We start from the raw sequence: 19,707 nt of genomic DNA on the forward strand, positions 1-19,707 counted from the left end.
ATTCCGTTTTATATGAATTCCATGTTGTACGAGTCACTTAGATTTTACAAATACGTGTGCCGGGCTGTGAATGGCTCGCGTATTTGTAAAATCTAAGTGACTCGTACAACATGGAATTCATATAAAACGGAATAATCAACAGTGTTATAGGGGGTATACTTGTATTTTGAAATATTTTAATGATTATTAATTATTGGTATAAAACGCAAAATTCTTCATTTAACCAAACATCCTAATTACATTTCATACAAAAGTCAAATTACGCGCTTATACATTATATAATACTGTATAAAGCTAAGAGAAGAAAAGATTTTGAGGTCTGCACACTCATAAATGTATCAATAATTAAGTCATACAGTATATCCCTAAAATCAAGATAAACATAAACTTACTATTTTATTATTATTAATTTGTTTATAAATGATAATAAAAATAAATTTTACAGAATATTGTAGTTTTACAGAATAATGTAGAGACAAGACAATCTGATATTATTTAAATATAGATTATAATATATTTTTAAAATTATGTTATGGTTTTATTTCGTACTTTCATTCAAACCTTCGTGTATCATTATCAATTTAATGAATCTATTTTTCTGTACCATTAAATTGATGAGATCCTTTCGCAGTTTTTTCTGTACTTTCTTCTTTTGCATTTTCTCATACAATAGAAAACTGGAAGCCTGACAATGTAGAGAAACTATATCGTTGACATGTAAAAAGTAAGTTTTTTACATAATTCTTGAACTGCTTTTTGCCAGCCGCTATTATTTTTAAATTTATAATTATTTTATATTGTTATCGGCCAATGGAGCGATGACGTCTATCCGTAAACATCTGTCAAAAAATAGAATGGAGGTCTACCCCCGTCTGTTCCACGTTTTCGCCGTCACAAACCGGCTGTTGCTAGGCAACAATGGAACCGTTTTGCTGGACGAAATCGTATAGTACTTTAATGATAATCTACCGTTCAAATTTCATGTCCGTATGCTATTGTATATTATATAAATTTTGCCCGGTTTATTTTAAAAAATTACTTATAATATAGTATTTAAAGTTTCCAAAAAATGCTGTTATCAAAATTAAATATTTCTAACTGAATTAAGAATCTAAAAAGATTTAATTAGAAATTTTCGACAATATTTAATTATTTTGCAAGAAGATAATCGCTTAATGATATTAAAGCATTGTATTTGTGACTAATCAGTATTTGGTTAGCCATTATAAAATTCAGGGCATTAAAAGTCTTGCGCTGATTATTTTAATAATTTACATTTAATAAAAAATAATTAGTTCTGTTTGATTAATAAATATATGTTATTATTATTGTACAGTACATAATTATTTATGAGTTATTGGAAACTGATGTTTAAACAGAAAGTTAGGCCTTTATTGGCCTGCAAACAAATTTCAACGGTTAATAAATTAACTTGGCAAGACAAACTTATCGTCTTAGTATGAAATATTTGAATTTTAAAATCTAAACATTACATCAATTAATTGCCTGTATTGAATGTTTGAATAGATTTTGTTTTTTTCAGTCACTTTTTACACTTGAATCTGTTTTTATAACTAATTACAGTAATATGTTAACAAATCAGGAAAACAATTATCATTAACAGAACGATTTAAAAAATATTCTAATAGCTTAAAAAAGTAGTTCCTTTTTTACCTTTTCTTGCAAGTTTGAAAAAGATGTCCGAATTACTCGTAATTAATGTATATTAATGAACATCAGCTATTTTAATATACATTAGAATCCAATTATCCGAGCCAGATTAACCGAGATTCTGCATCATCCGAGGCAAACCTACAAGTGAATACATTACTTTTCTTATATTGTAATTCATAAAAATGTTTAAAAGATAACAAGTATTACAAAATTATCTATTTCTGTTACTTTTTATCATTTAACTTCAATATGAGACAAACCATTCATGTTGAAATGCAACTACAATAATACTGTACATATTTTTATTATTTAAACTATTGTACAGTACAGTACATATCAGCTGTATAATAAATTATGTGAAAATTGTTGTTCTTATATATGATTGAATTCACTAAAGTAAATGAGACTTAAAAATGAAATACCATATAAATTACAAAATATAAATCTTTTATATTTTGTAATTTTTAATACAGTAGTTTTATCCTAGGTAGCATCGGCCCACAACCTCTGATAATCGGAATTCTATTGTACCGTACAGTACATAACAATTTCGCTGAAAATTTTACATATTTCTCTGGAAAAGAATAATCTATTCACAAGAATCAATGACTTAATTTGACATAATAATATCACATTCATTTAAATTAAGTCTACACGTCTATGCTTGCACAATTAAGTTAAATTAGCTAATTGCAACTTCACATATCCATTAGATATTTAATAGAACCACATAATTTCGAATCTATTTAAAATATTCAATAATAAATCACTACAATCTAATCATATAAATTATTTAGAATTTTAAAGGAATTATTGTGGTCTACAAACAAAATAGTATTTTGAAAAATTGAAATTGTTACAAGTAACAGGTAGGTCTGAATATCAGATAAACAGTATTAGATAACAAGTAGGCTAAATTGTACAATAATAAAAGATCAGTGGCATTATGATTTCAAAATATAAACAAAATGAACAATTTACATTAAGATAAGGAAAATATCACTGTAGATTAGTATGAAATAAGAGTATAATAATCTTACGAAACATTAAGTATATAGGTCTTAAGTTAGTTTGATTAATAAATAAATGTCTACGATTTATTTACAGAAATTTTTGCGAATACAAATATAAAATAAACACATAAAAGAGGAATAGTTTGCTGGCCATTGCATACTAAAAGCATAAATGAAATCATATATTAAATATAATATATTAATTTCAAATAGTTACAATAGTTATGCTGATGTAATTTACTGTGACAAGTATATTTTCTCTTGCTTTTCTATTTGTGCAGATACTCATTTATCTCTGTCTGTTTATCTATCTTCCCATCTTTTCTCTTATCGTTAAATATGAAATTCCTATGGACAATCTAAATCATTATTAGACTATCTATAACATGTATCAATGCAAATATTTTGAAAATTATTTTTATTAATATTTTAAAAACAGTTCATCTAACTCAAAATCATTTTTAATTTTCATGTTTATACTGTAATGTATAAAACTTAAAGTAATGAAAATAAATTGTCGAGAAAATGTTTATAAAAAGTTTTAATTATTTAATATAAATCTTAATTTTTTATATATGTTAATCAAATATAATTAAAAATTAGAGATTATAAAAATAATATACGTATTGATTAAATTGCAAGTCAATATACAGGCGAAAAATATTGAAATTTAAATAATAATCAAAACCAGAATTTTCGCTGATATGTGAGATTTTATTTAGTGTATAACATCCTATACAATAACAATATAATAACAATATCAACAACAATAAAATAATTTAATAAATTCTATCGATACCAATGACCAAATAATTGGCGAAAACAGTGTTTATATTTTCTTATGACTACAGTATTATAAGAAAGAGATTAGAATAAATATATCATTAGTTACATGTTTTTCTCATTTTCTTTCCTTGTTTCTCTCTATCTCTCTCTCTTTTTTTTCTTATTGTAGCGAATGAAAAAATGCAAATAAAATAAAAAATTTAACAGGAAGTATTTTTGTTTAAAAAAATTAATTTAAAATAAGCATTTATTTCCTGTTAAAATTATTTAAAAACGTTAAATATTTAAAAACGAAAAATAAAAGTACTAAGAGAACTTAAAAATAACAAAATTACTCACACAGATTAATTATGATTGATAATGTTCTCATTACTAAAGTTCTCTAATTTCAAAAAGTCATTTTAAGATTTATTAATTTAATTGTTTCTTATATTAATGCTGCAAGCCTTAAATATGGAACCTCTTACATGGCGTATAGTTTATGAAATTTATTAAAAACTTTATAGTTTTTAATAAATAAAACCTATAAATAGTATTAAAAAACACGTTATAACACAATATAATATTTAAAAAAAATAAATTCTTATCTATACCAATACCAAATAATTACTGAAAACTATACTTATTATTTTCTTACGATAGCCTATAAAAAAACGATTTGAATTTTTAATTAATATATTTATATTAATTAAAAAGTTCAAATTGCGAATGTCAAATTTTAATAATATATATAATTACATAAAATACTGTATTATTGACAGTAAACAAATTATACTCACACAAAATAAAAATAAATTCAATGTGATTTTTGACATTGCCTTCCTTTTATAATATTGTCAATATCTGCATTTATGGTACTAGTTTTAATTCTAGGAGTGTTAGTTAAATGGGAATCACTCAACCTATTTCTTTCAGCGGTTTTGATGTTTTTCATGCACGAAAAGAATTGTTCACAACAGTATGTTTTTCATGTGGGGTAGTACAGTTTTCTAGCATCAATTACATCATTACGAACGACATCAAAGTATATTCAGTAAAAGGAGATTAATTTTTACAACATTCTTTACCAAAATAAATTAAAATGTACCTAAAAATTTCAGGATGCAGTGGGCCTCATAAAAATATTAAGTGGGCCGCAAGTCGGACATCCCTGGTCTAAGCTTTGAACAAGAATGTCGCCAAAAAGCTTTAAATGCTCTTTGCTTTTTTAAAGTTCTATTTTCAAAATGCTACATCTATTTCCGTTTTATAAAAGTCCACTAATTAAAAAAAAATATCCGTAGAAAAGACTATCAGGAACTAATCATCAGGAACAATAGTTTTTCGTTGCAGAGACAACCTTTTATTAGAGGCGTAGCCTCCAACAAAAAGTCGTCTCTACAATGGTTTTGGTCTTTTCTACAGAGTTTTTTTTAATATGTAAATTCATCAGCCATTTAAAAAAACAAAATTATGTAATTTTTAATTGTTGGCTTGTCACATGTGAACTTTTTAGATTTTGTTTTGCATGTTTTTTGTAGAGGCGTAGTCTCTAATAAAAGGTCGTCTCTGCAATGGAAGATTGTTGTAGTGACAGACCGTCGGAGAAAGAGCCTATCAGTGCTAGTATCTCCATATAAACACTAGAAGAAGAAGGAAGATTGTTGTTCCTGGTGATTTGACATGACGAAAATGAAGACAATTTGGTCTTTTTATTAGAATTTTTTTTTATTGTGTAAATTCCTCAGCTTATTTTATTAAAAGCCACTAATTTCTACTTTTGTTTCAGCTTCTACTGTATACATTAATTCTTTACATTTTTAAAAATAAATTATAAAGTTTTGTTTATTAAAAGTCGTGTAATTTTTTGGCTTGAAATTTCATTGCATTTCGAAAATAGATTTATTGTATTTTATCTGTTTTAAAAGTAGTATTTTTTTGCGATTAGCTAATAATCATATTTATTTTTAAATTTACACTTTCCTTTTGTTGACTCTAAAACTGAATTTTTATTATTTTATTTTTAAATAAAATTTAACTGTAAACAATCAAAATATAAAATAAAAATTCCAAGTTAAATTGTAAATTTAAATCCACTCTTTTTCATACTTTTACGTATAACTAAAATTATTTTTTCTGTTAATGAAAAATGATTTTGCCCATTTAATTACTTATATAGAGAGAAAATAGTTAACTTTCTCCCGCCATCAGAACTGGTTTTACCCGAGTTTCAGACCATGACTCCATTTTGAAATCAGTTTTGTAGTTTTTGATTTTAGTTTACAACTATACTGATCACCTTTTATGTGTTAATTGTATGAACAATCATTTAAAATTAAATATACAAATTATAAATTCAACCTATAGAGCAGGGGTAGACTTTTACTGAAACAACTATGGACTCTGCTTAAAAATATCCAACATCTTCTCCGAGTTGTAAATTTTAGCTGAAGAGAATACAATTAGAGCAATACTAAATAAAAATGTAATAAAAAAACAAACACCATCAATTCTTTTAGTAATAATAAGTAATAAGAAAATGAAGCAAACATTTTATTTCTAAGACATCTATCTCTGCCATATGCTGACTTACAGGATTGCCAATTTAGCCGTAAATTGGATAAATCTAGCATTCTAGACCAAATGTTAATATTGTCCAAAAAATTTCGGTTGGTAGGTAAAAAAATTTTGCACTATAGATACTTAAAACGTTGTCTATCCTGCTATAAAAGATAATGAATTTAAGAATATGCTTTAATATTTGTAACATTTTTATAGCTATGCAAATTTTTAAATTATATTCCTGTCACTTAAATAATTGTTGCTATGGAAGGGGGAAAAATGATTAAAATAAAAAAAATGATTTAATTTATTTATATTGGATGTATCAGCTTAATTTTTCTTTTCGTCTTATCACATTAACATTTTAAAAAAAACTTTCAATTATAGATTCATTCGAAAAGCCTTATAATGGAAGTTTAACACGCAAAATAAATCCATTTTAAATATTACTATGATTAAATACTTCAAAATAATTTAAACAAAAATTATAGGGAGAAGGTGGTATTACGGAACCCTGCAGGTATTATGGAACCACTCCATTTCAAACTGATAATAAAGGCGAACTGTATCGGATTGTGGCTGAACTGCACTAGGCAGACATCCATAGCAAGGGGAAAACCCGTTTCACTTCAGTTAAACGATTGTCCGTAGTGAATTAGCATATTTGTGTTTTTTGAAATTCGAAAGTTTTGAATACTAAGTGAATTTAATTATTTCTAAAATATAAATCATGTAGTTGTAGGTTCACTGGCGCATGTATTCCGTTCCAGAGACTTAGGGGTACAGTACATATTAATCTGTGTGATGTTCACGTTTTTTAAAATTTGATCTTAACAGACATAAGTTAATTCAAGATGGCGATGCGTGAAATACGGACCCCATTGGTGCTTTTAATATGGAACCCGTCTAACTTTTGTAAAAGTATGTGGTAGAAGAATGAAANTGGTATAAAACGCAAAATTCTTCATTTAACCAAACATCCTAATTACATTTCATACAAAAGTCAAATTACGCGCTTATACATTATATAATACTGTATAAAGCTAAGAGAAGAAAAGATTTTGAGGTCTGCACACTCATAAATGTATCAATAATTAAGTCATACAGTATATCCCTAAAATCAAGATAAACATAAACTTACTATTTTATTATTATTAATTTGTTTATAAATGATAATAAAAATAAATTTTACAGAATATTGTAGTTTTACAGAATAATGTAGAGACAAGACAATCTGATATTATTTAAATATAGATTATAATATATTTTTAAAATTATGTTATGGTTTTATTTCGTACTTTCATTCAAACCTTCGTGTATCATTATCAATTTAATGAATCTATTTTTCTGTACCATTAAATTGATGATATCCTTTCGCAGTTTTTTCTGTACTTTCTTCTTTTGCATTTTCTCATACAATAGAAAACTGGAAGCCTGACAATGTAGAGAAACTATATCGTTGACATGTAAAAAGTAAGTTTTTTACATAATTCTTGAACTGCTTTTTGCCAGCCGCTATTATTTTTAAATTTATAATTATTTTATATTGTTATCGGCCAATGGAGCGATGACGTCTATCCGTAAACATCTGTCAAAAAATAGAATGGAGGTCTACCCCCGTCTGTTCCACGTTTTCGCCGTCACAAACCGGCTGTTGCTAGGCAACAATGGAACCGTTTTGCTGGACGAAATCGTATAGTACTTTAATGATAATCTACCGTTCAAATTTCATGTCCGTATGCTATTGTATATTATATAAATTTTGCCCGGTTTATTTTAAAAAATTACTTATAATATAGTATTTAAAGTTTCCAAAAAATGCTGTTATCAAAATTAAATATTTCTAACTGAATTAAGAATCTAAAAAGATTTAATTAGAAATTTTCGACAATATTTAATTATTTTGCAAGAAGATAATCGCTTAATGATATTAAAGCATTGTATTTGTGACTAATCAGTATTTGGTTAGCCATTATAAAATTCAGGGCATTAAAAGTCTTGCGCTGATTATTTTAATAATTTAATAATTTTCTGTTAAAATTAGTTAATCATTTAATTATTCTATCATTTTTCAGATGTTTTAAATTATTTCAAAGGTTTGCTTTTTGTGTTGATGTAATTGGTTATTCCATTATATCAACAAAAGAAAGTATTAGATTTTTTGTCTTTTAATCCTGTCCAGTAACGTGACTAGAATGAAATATAATAAAATGGTAATAGTTTTATTTTTATTATAACATTGTTTCAAAAATCAATGAAATTTGAATGAATACAACAGAAATCGTTACCATTTTGATAAATTATTTTTCAGCTCCGTATGTGTAAATAAATCTGAATGCAACAAAACTGTACTTTTATTTACGTATAAAAAATATAAAATCAGATTTTATATCATAGATAACTTCATATTTAAAATTAAGTATAACTTTTTAACGACTATCTTCAGAAGATATGTAATAAATAAGAAAGTTAATATGAAAATATAAACTTTGCTTAAAGGTTCTTTATATGTTTTATTAAACATATAAACATATAAAGATCATTTTATTTAACTATAACATTTAAAAATATGAGCATGAATCAAAATTCTGATATATTTTCACGTAAATGATGCTTACCCGATATATCAAATATTATGAGAAATAAATTATAACAAACGATAAAATCTTAAATGAAAATATACTGTTCAAAACAAGTAAGAGATATCGCAACATCAGTATGTTGCTATAATTTTTATTTTAAGTAATATTAAATCAGACAAATAATAAAGAAACTAAAAAACATTAAACATTAATTCTTAAAAACTTTGTAATGTGGTCTCATGACAAAATAATGTAATGGAGCATGCGACATCCTGTAACCATTAAAATTGTAATTTTATGTGGAAAAGTAATGTTTTCCGAAATTCTTTACAGATCATAGGAAGATCATTTAATACTAAAATTCGGATTTATAGTATCGATGCTATTATAGGTACGGTACTTGATCCAAACTCGAATTCAGATTCTTCCATTTTGAAAAGTTGACGTCTTTAGAGCTTTGGTCATCTGGTTAAAAAAACCCAATGATTTAAGATATTTGTTGAATATTAAATATTAATAGCACATAACTTTCGAATGTACAGTAACATTATAGTGTAACGAACATATCCCTTCTGATTAGTGAATACTCTAATTAATCTTTCAAATATTCAATAGAACTTGAAAAAAGACAATATCTTTCATGATTATCCTATTGATAGTTAATGTTTTATTGAATACAGATTTAATATTTTCTATGTTTAATCGTAAAAGTTATTTGTTGATAATTTATTAATCTTCTTATGGAAATGATTTCATGCCGTAAAAGAGACGATAATTTTTCTTCGAGTGAATTTCAACAGTAAAAAATATTTCTGTAGGCCTACTATATTTAATGTTCTTGTTTGTTATGTAATTTCCATTTTATAAAATTATACTCGCAGTCTTTTCAAGCAAAGTTTCCAATTTTACAGTAATCGGTGCAAGATGATACGGTAACCTATCGTTAGCAATTTTTGCGAGTAAATGGTCTTTTATTTATTTTTTTTATACAGCGCTTGTTTATAAAACTGTAAACAATTTCCGCATTGTATCTAATCTCGGTCAGGTGTATCTCTAAATGAAACTTTAGAAGTGCTAGACAATGAAACTTTTTTTTTTATTACAAGCATAGTTAATTTCAAGTTTTTTCAAAGTTTTAGGCTTTGAATCTTATTTTTTATTTTTTATATGTAATTTTTCTATTTTATAGTCTTTCTAATTTGAATATGTGATTTTTATTTTATATTTTTAAACAAATTTTTCCTTGCTTAAATCTGAAAAAAAATTCTTATTAAAGAGATGAGCCTGTTATTCTGTTAACTATCTATAGATAAGCAAAGTTAATTGTTCAATATGCATCTAGAAAATATACTTTTAATTAATACTAAATAATTTTTATTTTCTGAGTTTTTATTATATTAATTTACATTTTTTTATGGATTTTCTATATGAAAAGTCATACATGTAAGAAAAACATAATAGGCCTTTCATTTACATTGTTCAATATTCAATGTATTATGTAAAATAAATCGGAGTAATGTGGCAAATTAATTTATTTTCATATACCACAGGCTTTTATTTTAATTGATGGAAACGAAATTATGTTGAATATTTATTTTGCCAGTTTTAGAACTATAATCGTCATTTAAAATAATGCTTTGCATAGACATCAGAGAAAGTGCAAAAATAGATTACCTTATGTAATGTTATATTATCCCATATAGGGGTAATGTTATATTACCTATACAGGGTAATATGACATTATATATATTGCATGCCTATCAGATATTTTGAAAATTAAAAAACGCATGTTTCATGGGAAAAAGGTATGTTCAATCAAGATCTTAAGTATTCATAATTTTTAATAATTTTCTACAAATAAAATAAATTCTTTCTTAATGTACGAATATACTAACTAAAAACTAAAACCCCAGGAACGTGTTGAGTAACTTTCCTGGCTAAACTTTAAAATTGCTAATGGCGTCATCTATTATAAGATTTTAATTAAAATACCTTTTATATTGATAATTATTATAAATAACAAAAATCTTAATTTTCAGGTTAGATATGAATTTTATTTTTAAAAATTGTTTATGAGAAATTAACAATTTTTAATTCTAAATGTGAACGAGCAATTATTTATTGTGACTGTCATAATAAATAATTGCTCGTTCACATTTAGAATTACATTAATCATAAAAGTAAGTGTTTCATTTTTCACAATAATCATCAGAAGAGTTGGCTTTGTATCACTGCTGTCGTTAAATAGTAAAATTTCTTCACTTTAGAATGACCTGGAAGTATTTTTTTTCCTTCCTTTTGTTTCTCTAAGTCGATTTTCTCTCTATTCCTTTCTGATTTTATTTACTTCTTCTTCTGACAAGTGACTCGGTATGTTGCTTTTGCTCACGATTTCTTTTTGCATTTGGTCTTGTAATTGAAGAGATTAGAAAGATATCAGAGAAGGAGACGACAGCACTTTACCGCTGGAATCTTCTGAATATAATGATACTGAGTTAGATGAATTAGACTGTACCATTGGTTCTGATTATGACAATACTTAAGAAACTTCTGGTTGGGTACTAAGCTGTAGGAAAGGATGTTCCGGAATTCTTTCGAGTTCTCAAGGATAAGTTCCGCCCGCTTGAAATCAGGAGATGCCATTTTAAATGGCGGCAACTCTAGTCGCTGGTCAAGGAAGACTGAAGCAAGCTGAAAGCACATTGCTCTAAAGCATATTCCCCCACATATACTGCGGTTTATCATCCCATATCGATACTCAATTAAGAAATGTTTAATAACTGTGGTGAAACACAAACATGTCCGCAAGCAATGTCTTATAAACAAACCATCGTACCAAGTATTTCCGATTTAAATATGAACCAATTATTATTTTACGTTGTACACAACGACTAGATAATCTCAAAGCCTCTAAAAATTTGCAGCAGGAAACCAAAACCAAAAACTTACTTTTTATTATACTATTGAGCTAAAACGATCTTCTTTTCTATACATAAAACATTTAACGTACTCCTTCTTTCGACAGAATTAATAAATACACTAACAAATACCATAGTATTTTAAATTTGAAATATTGTAGATGTAAATTTGAATCATATTAAATCGACTCTTTAGAAATATTGTTTCTGTAAATGTGAATAGATAATTATATTAGTAAATATGATTATAAACTTTGAAATCGATCTTTAATTAAAAACTAAAAGTCCTAAGCATATACTTGCGTGTGATATAATCAAAATATTAAACAGAAATTTTAGATCTATAAGATATAAGATATAGCTTGCAGTTTAGAATGTGTATATGTTACAGTCAAAACCCGTTTTTAGTTAGAACGCGTTTTAACTAGTTGAAACTAGTTTATACTGAATGTCTTTGTTAAAACCCGTTTTGTCTAGTTAAAACTAGTTTTAACTCAAATTCATTTTTGACTAGCAGTAAATTCTAGTTTTAACTAGACAAAACCGGTTTTGTCTAGTTAATTTACTGCTGTACATGTTTTGACTTTAGATAAAACTAGTTTTAACTTTTAACATTAGTTAAAACTAATTTTAGCTACATAAATATGTTTGGGGGAAATAAAGTTATGTATAGTGATTCGGCGGAAGATGCCTAACATTTTGCTTATGAAGAAAATTACAGCGCTAATTTGAGTTTAGGAGCCCTCTAATGAAAATATCATATTCTGGAGTATGTCTTTCAAATAAAAGTTTGGAGTTTATTTTAAAAAATTCTATACTGTGTTTGCAATGACGACTTTTTCACTGTCTGGCATTTTAAGCATCTCACCCCAAGTATCTGGGTGAGATGCCAAATGCCATTAGGGTAAGATAACAAATATAATTGCTTAAAATTAATTTTTGAATTTCTTAACCAAATTTAATTTATTGCATATGTAGTACAAAGTACTTCATAGTAAGTATAACAGCACAGTATAAGTATTGTTAAGTTTCCGCCCGTTCTAACGTGTTCTATAGCTAGCTGAAAGCTTTTTTCAGTCCAAAAACTTTTTTGAGAAGTCCTTATATAATTTCTATGCATATCCTGCAATAAAACGAGAAAACAAAAGTTTATTAAAAATAGGCATATTGGAAATCAATTAACAAAAAATAGGCACGTTACCCCAAGAAAAATGTGGCATATTTTCCATTTGTTGGGGTAAGATGCCTAGTAGAGTCACGTGCTCCAGCATGTCCGATCGGGATCGGCGGTAGCTGACAATGGAAACTTTAGAACCTTAACTACATCACACATTAATTGTTTTTAGCAATTTTTAATAAATTCCATTTTAACTTTTAGTTTAAAATTATTCTAGAAACATTTCACAACAAAAACTTCGTTCTTATCTAGCTTTTATTCTTCTCGGATGTAGAAAATGAAGTAACGGTAGCCAACTACAGCTTTCCGCACTCAATATTGGCCCAACGATTCATCATACAAATACATGACAATATGTGACGTCACCGTTTGAAAATATCAAAAATTAGGCATCTTCCCCCGCTAACCATCTTACCCCGAATCACTCTATGCGTTGCAGTCAAACCAGTTTTTAGTTAGGATGCGTTTTAACTAGTAAAAACGAGTTTATACTGGATGTGTTTCTTAAAATTCGTTTTGTCTAGTTAAAACTAGAATTTACTGCTAGTCAAAAACGAATTTGAGTTAAAACTAGCTTTAACTAGACAAAACGGGTTTTAACAAAGACATTCAGTATAAACTAGTTTCAACTAGTTAAAACGCGTTCTAACTAAAAACGGGTTTTGACTGTAACATATATAAGTCTGGATCTAATAGTTCTGTGCAAACAATGTTATCAATATCATCTAAATTACAAATTTTATCAGAATATTTTAAAATCAATGGCGCACGGCCATAAATTAAACGCCTTGAAATTCTGTTATCAATATAGAGAATTTCTACAATTAATTAAAGGAATTTTCGCTACATTTTGTGTGTTATATTTAATAATTAGTTTAAATATTAGGTCACTTATAGAATATTCGTCCAATGTTGCAAGGAAAAAAGTATTATTTTATATAAAAAATAACCAAATTTTTAAATTAGTATACTGTATTTTATAATTGCTATTCTCTGCTTTGAATGCTTTTATTTTCTTTGAAAGCCAAAACAATGTTTTTATCTTTTAGTTAATTGTTAATACATGAAATTAATCGTTACTACAGGAATATCGGTAGAACGAATAGTTAATGGCAATTAGATATTTTATGCTAATAAATTACGCTAAAATATGTCGAAAATGCCATTCCAAATCGGATATTTTGTAGTTAAATACTTATTCACAACATTCTATTTAAACGGCATAATTCTGCATACAACGAAAATAATAGGACGAGCTACTATAATTACCAATATAGTTAGAAAACAATGTTTTTTAATAGTTGTTTTTAGGCCGGATTTACTAAGCTATCGGTGCTTCTAAAGTCCCACACCATACTACATTAGATTTTTAAAAATTTGTTGTAGCTGGTGCAGAGTGTAGTAGCGAGGTAAAGAAAAGAACTGCTTGGTTGAAATAGAGTTTAATGTACAGTAAACACAGTATAGGTACAAAAGGACGTGGGTCTACATAGGACAGGATCTTCTTACATATGGAAAGATTTTAGTCCCACCTGGAATGCTCCTAGAAGAATACCACGATACTCTAGCTAACAAAATTAATTTTGAATTGAAGTGAAAAATTTTTAATTAAAAAGTTGTTATTTTATTTTTATATTAAACAAATTTCAAATGCTCGTTTCATCCACTCCTTTCTTTTTTATTTTATTTCATCAATACACAATTTTAAGAATATACATTTATTGATGTTTAAAAAATTAAACATTTAAAAATAATTGTTACGTTTTGCTTTTAGATACAGAGTATTAAGTCAAAAAGTTATGCAGAGTTATACAGTAGAGCCTCGATTATCCGACCCTCGATTAACCGCCACCTCGGTTAACCGATCGTCCTAGTCGGCAAATTTCAAATGTCCGCTAGTGATGTGGCGCTACAATATTTGGCTATGTCTTGGCTACTTTAATATTATTTTTACGTGTTTTAGCTGACAACACTCATTCGACCATGAAAGGGAGCCAGTATTTAAACGAGGCTTAATTTTCTAATTTTTAACGATACAATAGCGACGATTATTATTTTAAAAAATTTTTGTTAGGCTTAACATCGATGAAAATTCAACGCGAAGTAGGTTAATAGCGATATACTAATATACTAATATACTAATTACATGGGATATAATAATATACTACACTAATAATGGATTTTTCATACTTTTCGGTTATCCGACTTTTCAATTATCCGACCAACCCCAGTCCCCAATTGGGTCGGATAATCGAGGCTCTACTGTAATGGATTTTTTCATACTTTTCGGTTATCCGACTTTTCAATTATCCGACCAACCCCAGTCCCCAATTGGGTCGGATAATCGAGGCTCTACTGTATTAGTTATTCTATTAGATTAAATAATGCAAGTTTCAATTATCGGCTGTGTATAAGCATACCAATGATTTTTGACTTGACATTTTTAGATCGGAAGCTGGGTCACACTTTGACTAAATACATTGTACTCAATCTGACAATATTGAATTACACTAAACAATAAGTTATACGAATTGCTCAAAAAAAACCAAAAAAAAAATTGCATCTCAGCCAATTGTAGCAATGGCAATGACATGCTGAGAATGAGGTGCTTTAAAAACATAAATTATTAACTGAATAACTGAATATTTCAAATACATTGAAAAAATAATTCAAGCTATAATAAAGCGACATGCAGCATTGTAAAGATTTTGTAAATTTCAATATACATGAAACCAGGGACGGAGGAGCACCAAAGCTTACTAGGCCTAGAAGCCTAGAACCCCTAAATTGGGGACTGAAATTACGGTTTTCGTTCTTGCCATTCACGTGGTGTTTTGTTTAAAATCTACTATCTTCTATCTATATAATTTATCAAATGAAATTTTGTATACTTTAGCCTGCTTTAGCAATCAAAACTTGACATCTTTGATTTCAGTCACATGGCGTTGTACAGTTAATGTGATGTGTAGGCTTCTGAGTTATGTGACTAAGCACATACACATTGCTACTTTGTACCTTAAGCTGAGCACAAATCATGCATGGAAAGTTCTCTAGGAAGACAGTCGTATAGTTGATAGCAACTCCATCTAGTAGTTTTCGTGTAGACAAGTCAGTAAGAAGAAGCACGTGGTTCAAAATGCCATTTATTATTGTAATCTCAACGAATTAAAGTAACATTCTAGTTTTTTTATACGACTCTGCATCTATAGTGTGAATTCAGATCATTATATATGCAACTGCAATTTGTTATTTAAAAAAGCAGTGTTTTTACCATAACGTTATCAACTTTCTACCAAATACAACTTTACATTTTTATGTAAAAATTATAATTTATTCTTTTTTTTAGTAAATTTATGTGTTTTATGTCATTGTGATAACTTTAAATTTAAGTGGATTTATTATGTTTATCAAATTTATGAAATTCCGGTACTATTTACAAACTGTATAGCTATGGACTTGAATCCCTTGTCAAGGGCTAGTTTACATAATAGCCGCAAGCGTTAGTTCACTATGCGACCTCGATTAACATAAGAGTTTCCACATTTAGCATGTATACGCTTTGATTTCAAACAAGGAGGATTTCACTTTCAAGGGCGGGTTTCAAGAAAGTAAAATTTACCGAAAGCCTAAAGCGGCAAAAATATCCTAGACAAATCAACATTAATGTATGACTTGTTCTCCTTTAAATATACAGTATAAGCATTTTGGTTTAACGAAGACAGTTCACTGCGATATAAAACGAAATTAAAGCCAAAAGCATGGCCAAAATACAATAAGCACTTTGTATTTATACCGTAATATCAGGAGAGAAGATTAATTAATGGCATTTAAATTACTGTTTCTACATTAATTTTACATAATTAAAAAAATATAAGTGAAGTTCCATGAGCATTGTAATGTGGATCTGATAAACTACATCCTCCAAATAACTATTTAATTGGCGGCTTCAATATTAAGGGCCATCCATCAATTACATGTATAATTTTTGAGTCAGTTTTGATCCTCTCCATCCCTGTTATGTACAACGATGTACTTTTGTCAAACTCCTCCCCTTTAATTATATTTAAAATAGTTCATGGATCCACCTGATATTTGAAAAATAGAAAATATTTGCATACATTTTTAGTTAACTGATAGTTTATTCAGTATATCTAACTAACAAGCTTGTAAGAGCAAATTTGTATATTTAATTTTCATAATGGAGAATATTTTGGTGGCTTCAATGTTCATATCGTTTGTAAGTAGTCTGTTAATTGTTTAAAAAAAGAGAGAAAGAGGAAAAAACCATCAATTTTAAGTGAGAAAAATTTACAAAAATTGACTGAAGTGTGGTTATAACTTATAACCTATTCAGTTTTATTTTGAATAAGTATATTTGGTGAAAGTTATTTTAACCACATGATACTAAATAACATTGCTTTACTGCTTTTTAAATAACAGTACTATTATACTTTCAATCAAACAATAATTTGTTGAGTTTATTTTGAAGTAGGATTTGTACAATGCAATTATATGTCCAAGACCACTATCATTTCAATTATTTTATAGTGATAAAACGAAAAAAATTCAACAAACTTATTCGAAGAAATGTGTTCGCAACATTTCCAATTTGCTAACGACTTGATGTCGCTCGTAAAAACCCTTTATTATTGGCACAACTGAAAAGCTGACCAGAAACAGTAAGGTTCAAATATTTTCAACTTTGTTGGCAGGTAAGATTCTATCGAACTGAAAGCGAACAAACCAGAAATTGAGTTATTTTCAGTTTCAAATTTTCCTTTTCGTTGTGGAGTCAAATTATTCTTTTATTCGTATTAAATGTGGACATTAACAAAAACGATAGAAGTGGCGGATTGAGACGTACCTAAAGAGGGAGGGTAATTCAAAATTTAAAAATATTTGAATAATTAAAATGTGCACTACGATTGCGTTGCGGATAGTCCGATAAACTAAAAACGTTAAAAACAAATAATTTTACTCGTTTTGAAGCCAACGGTGAGGACTTAAACCCCTGTGGCCATTTCCTTGTATCCGACTACGATAATCATAAATTCGAAATAAATGCATTTCTTGAGTGCTCAAAAAGTACATTAATTTTAATGTTACATTTCAAATCTAATTTTTTCGAGTTAAAAAAAATTAAAAAGTAATTGTTTTGGACATTATTTGATTAAGTAATATAATTTATGACATCTTATTCTTTAACTATAATTTTTATTTCATCTCTTTTTTTTCTATTTAATGATTCTGAAAAAGCTTTAACATCGTTCAAATTTAACAATATCTTGAATTGGATTATTCAGAATATAAAATAGTATAAGATAAATCTTTATTATGAATTTAATTATGAATGTTTTTATACTTTTTAATTGGCAAATTTAGATTCAAATTGTAAAATTAAAATTAAAAGCAATTTTATATTATTTTATATTTATATTATATATGCGTATTAAATGTATTTATTAATGAATATACTTAAAACACTAAATCAGAAAGAATAAAATATTTCGTAACAAATGTAAAAGCAGTTTCAAAACAAACAAATAAAAATATTCCATTAAGATTTTAACAATAATAAATTTAATGTTAATCATCAAATGATATACAGTAACTTTATACAGATATCTTTACATAGATTATACAAGGAAGAGTTCCTCTTAAATTAAAAAAGTAATAAAAACTTTCACATTCCTTTCGAAATAGTATTTTAATCTAAGTTTTATTGTAGATAATATAATTTATTTTTAGTAATATTATTAAAGTATTTAAAATAACTATTAAAGAATTTATGGGACAATGTGAAAAAAATGATTAGTTTCAGTAAATAAATCCGAATAAAAAAGTGCATAAAATTCGCAAAACTCTCAACAGAAATTCAAATCGTGTTGCCTGAAGTGTGAATAAAAAATATAAATTGAATAAAGATTAACTTAAAAGATATGAAAATATTTGAAAATAGAAGCTCATGAAGGTATGTAAGACAATGACTTCCAGATTCCACTTGCAAAATGATTTTAAAAAGTTTCAATAAAGAACATAAAACAGAAGTTATTTGAAATTCATTATAGCAACAGAGCAATTTCTCATTGTATAAAAATAAAAAGATGATAAAAATACAACACAATAAAATATAATTTATTAAATAATTATTATTTTCATACGTTAATAATAAAAATAGAAAAAACTTTAATACATTTTATTTTTCAGTTTTTTATATTGAACCAAACTAAATTTATTAAACGATAATGTTAAATGTCCATGAATTTTGACATTTTCAGCTTCCGTTTTAAGCTTTCAGTCTAAAAGAATTCTTATGCGCCTTAATTTAAATTTTCATTCGAATTGCTGCTTTTTGGGTTATTTAGACTGCGAAAAAATTTAAAACTTTCTTAAGAATCAAATTTGACTTTTATTTTTGTTTAATATTTTCGAATCTGCAAAATACACTTGTTTGGAAGTTTTTCACGTGAGAAATTTTCAGTTAAATCACCGAAATTTTAAAATTATTAAATATTTTGTGTTTGGAAATTCTTTAAGTTATAAATAATTAACGACCGACCGAACAAAGATGAGAAATTAAAACTAAATTAAATATTTTTTCTGATTATAAATTATCAATATTTGAAAATGTTAAACTCTGAAAATAGCAGTAGAAGTAATTACATACAAATTATGTAATTAAAGAAGAAAAATAGTATAAAATATTACAAAATAAAAAGTTTATAGAATTTATTTATTTATTTATTTATTATTAACATTTTTATTTTTAATTAAGAAATATTCCATTGTATTTTAAATTGATTTTCTTTCTTTTTACTTTTCCGGCTGTTATATATAACAGAGGGAAAGTATAGCGATCGGTCAAAAAATGACCCACCCAGGATTATTACATTTTTGGATCCATGACTCAAAATGTCGATAAATGCAAAAACATCGGGGGGTTTTTTCTGTGTGTTAATGTGCGTGGGGCACGATTTTGTTCACCCTCTTTGAAGCTTAATAACTCTTGTGCTTTT

The sequence above is a fragment of the Centruroides sculpturatus genome, unplaced genomic scaffold (genome assembly GCF_000671375.1).
Source record: "Centruroides sculpturatus isolate CEXI.00-Female unplaced genomic scaffold, Cexi_2.0 scaffold4, whole genome shotgun sequence".
Lineage (NCBI taxonomy): Eukaryota > Metazoa > Arthropoda > Arachnida > Scorpiones > Buthidae > Centruroides > Centruroides sculpturatus.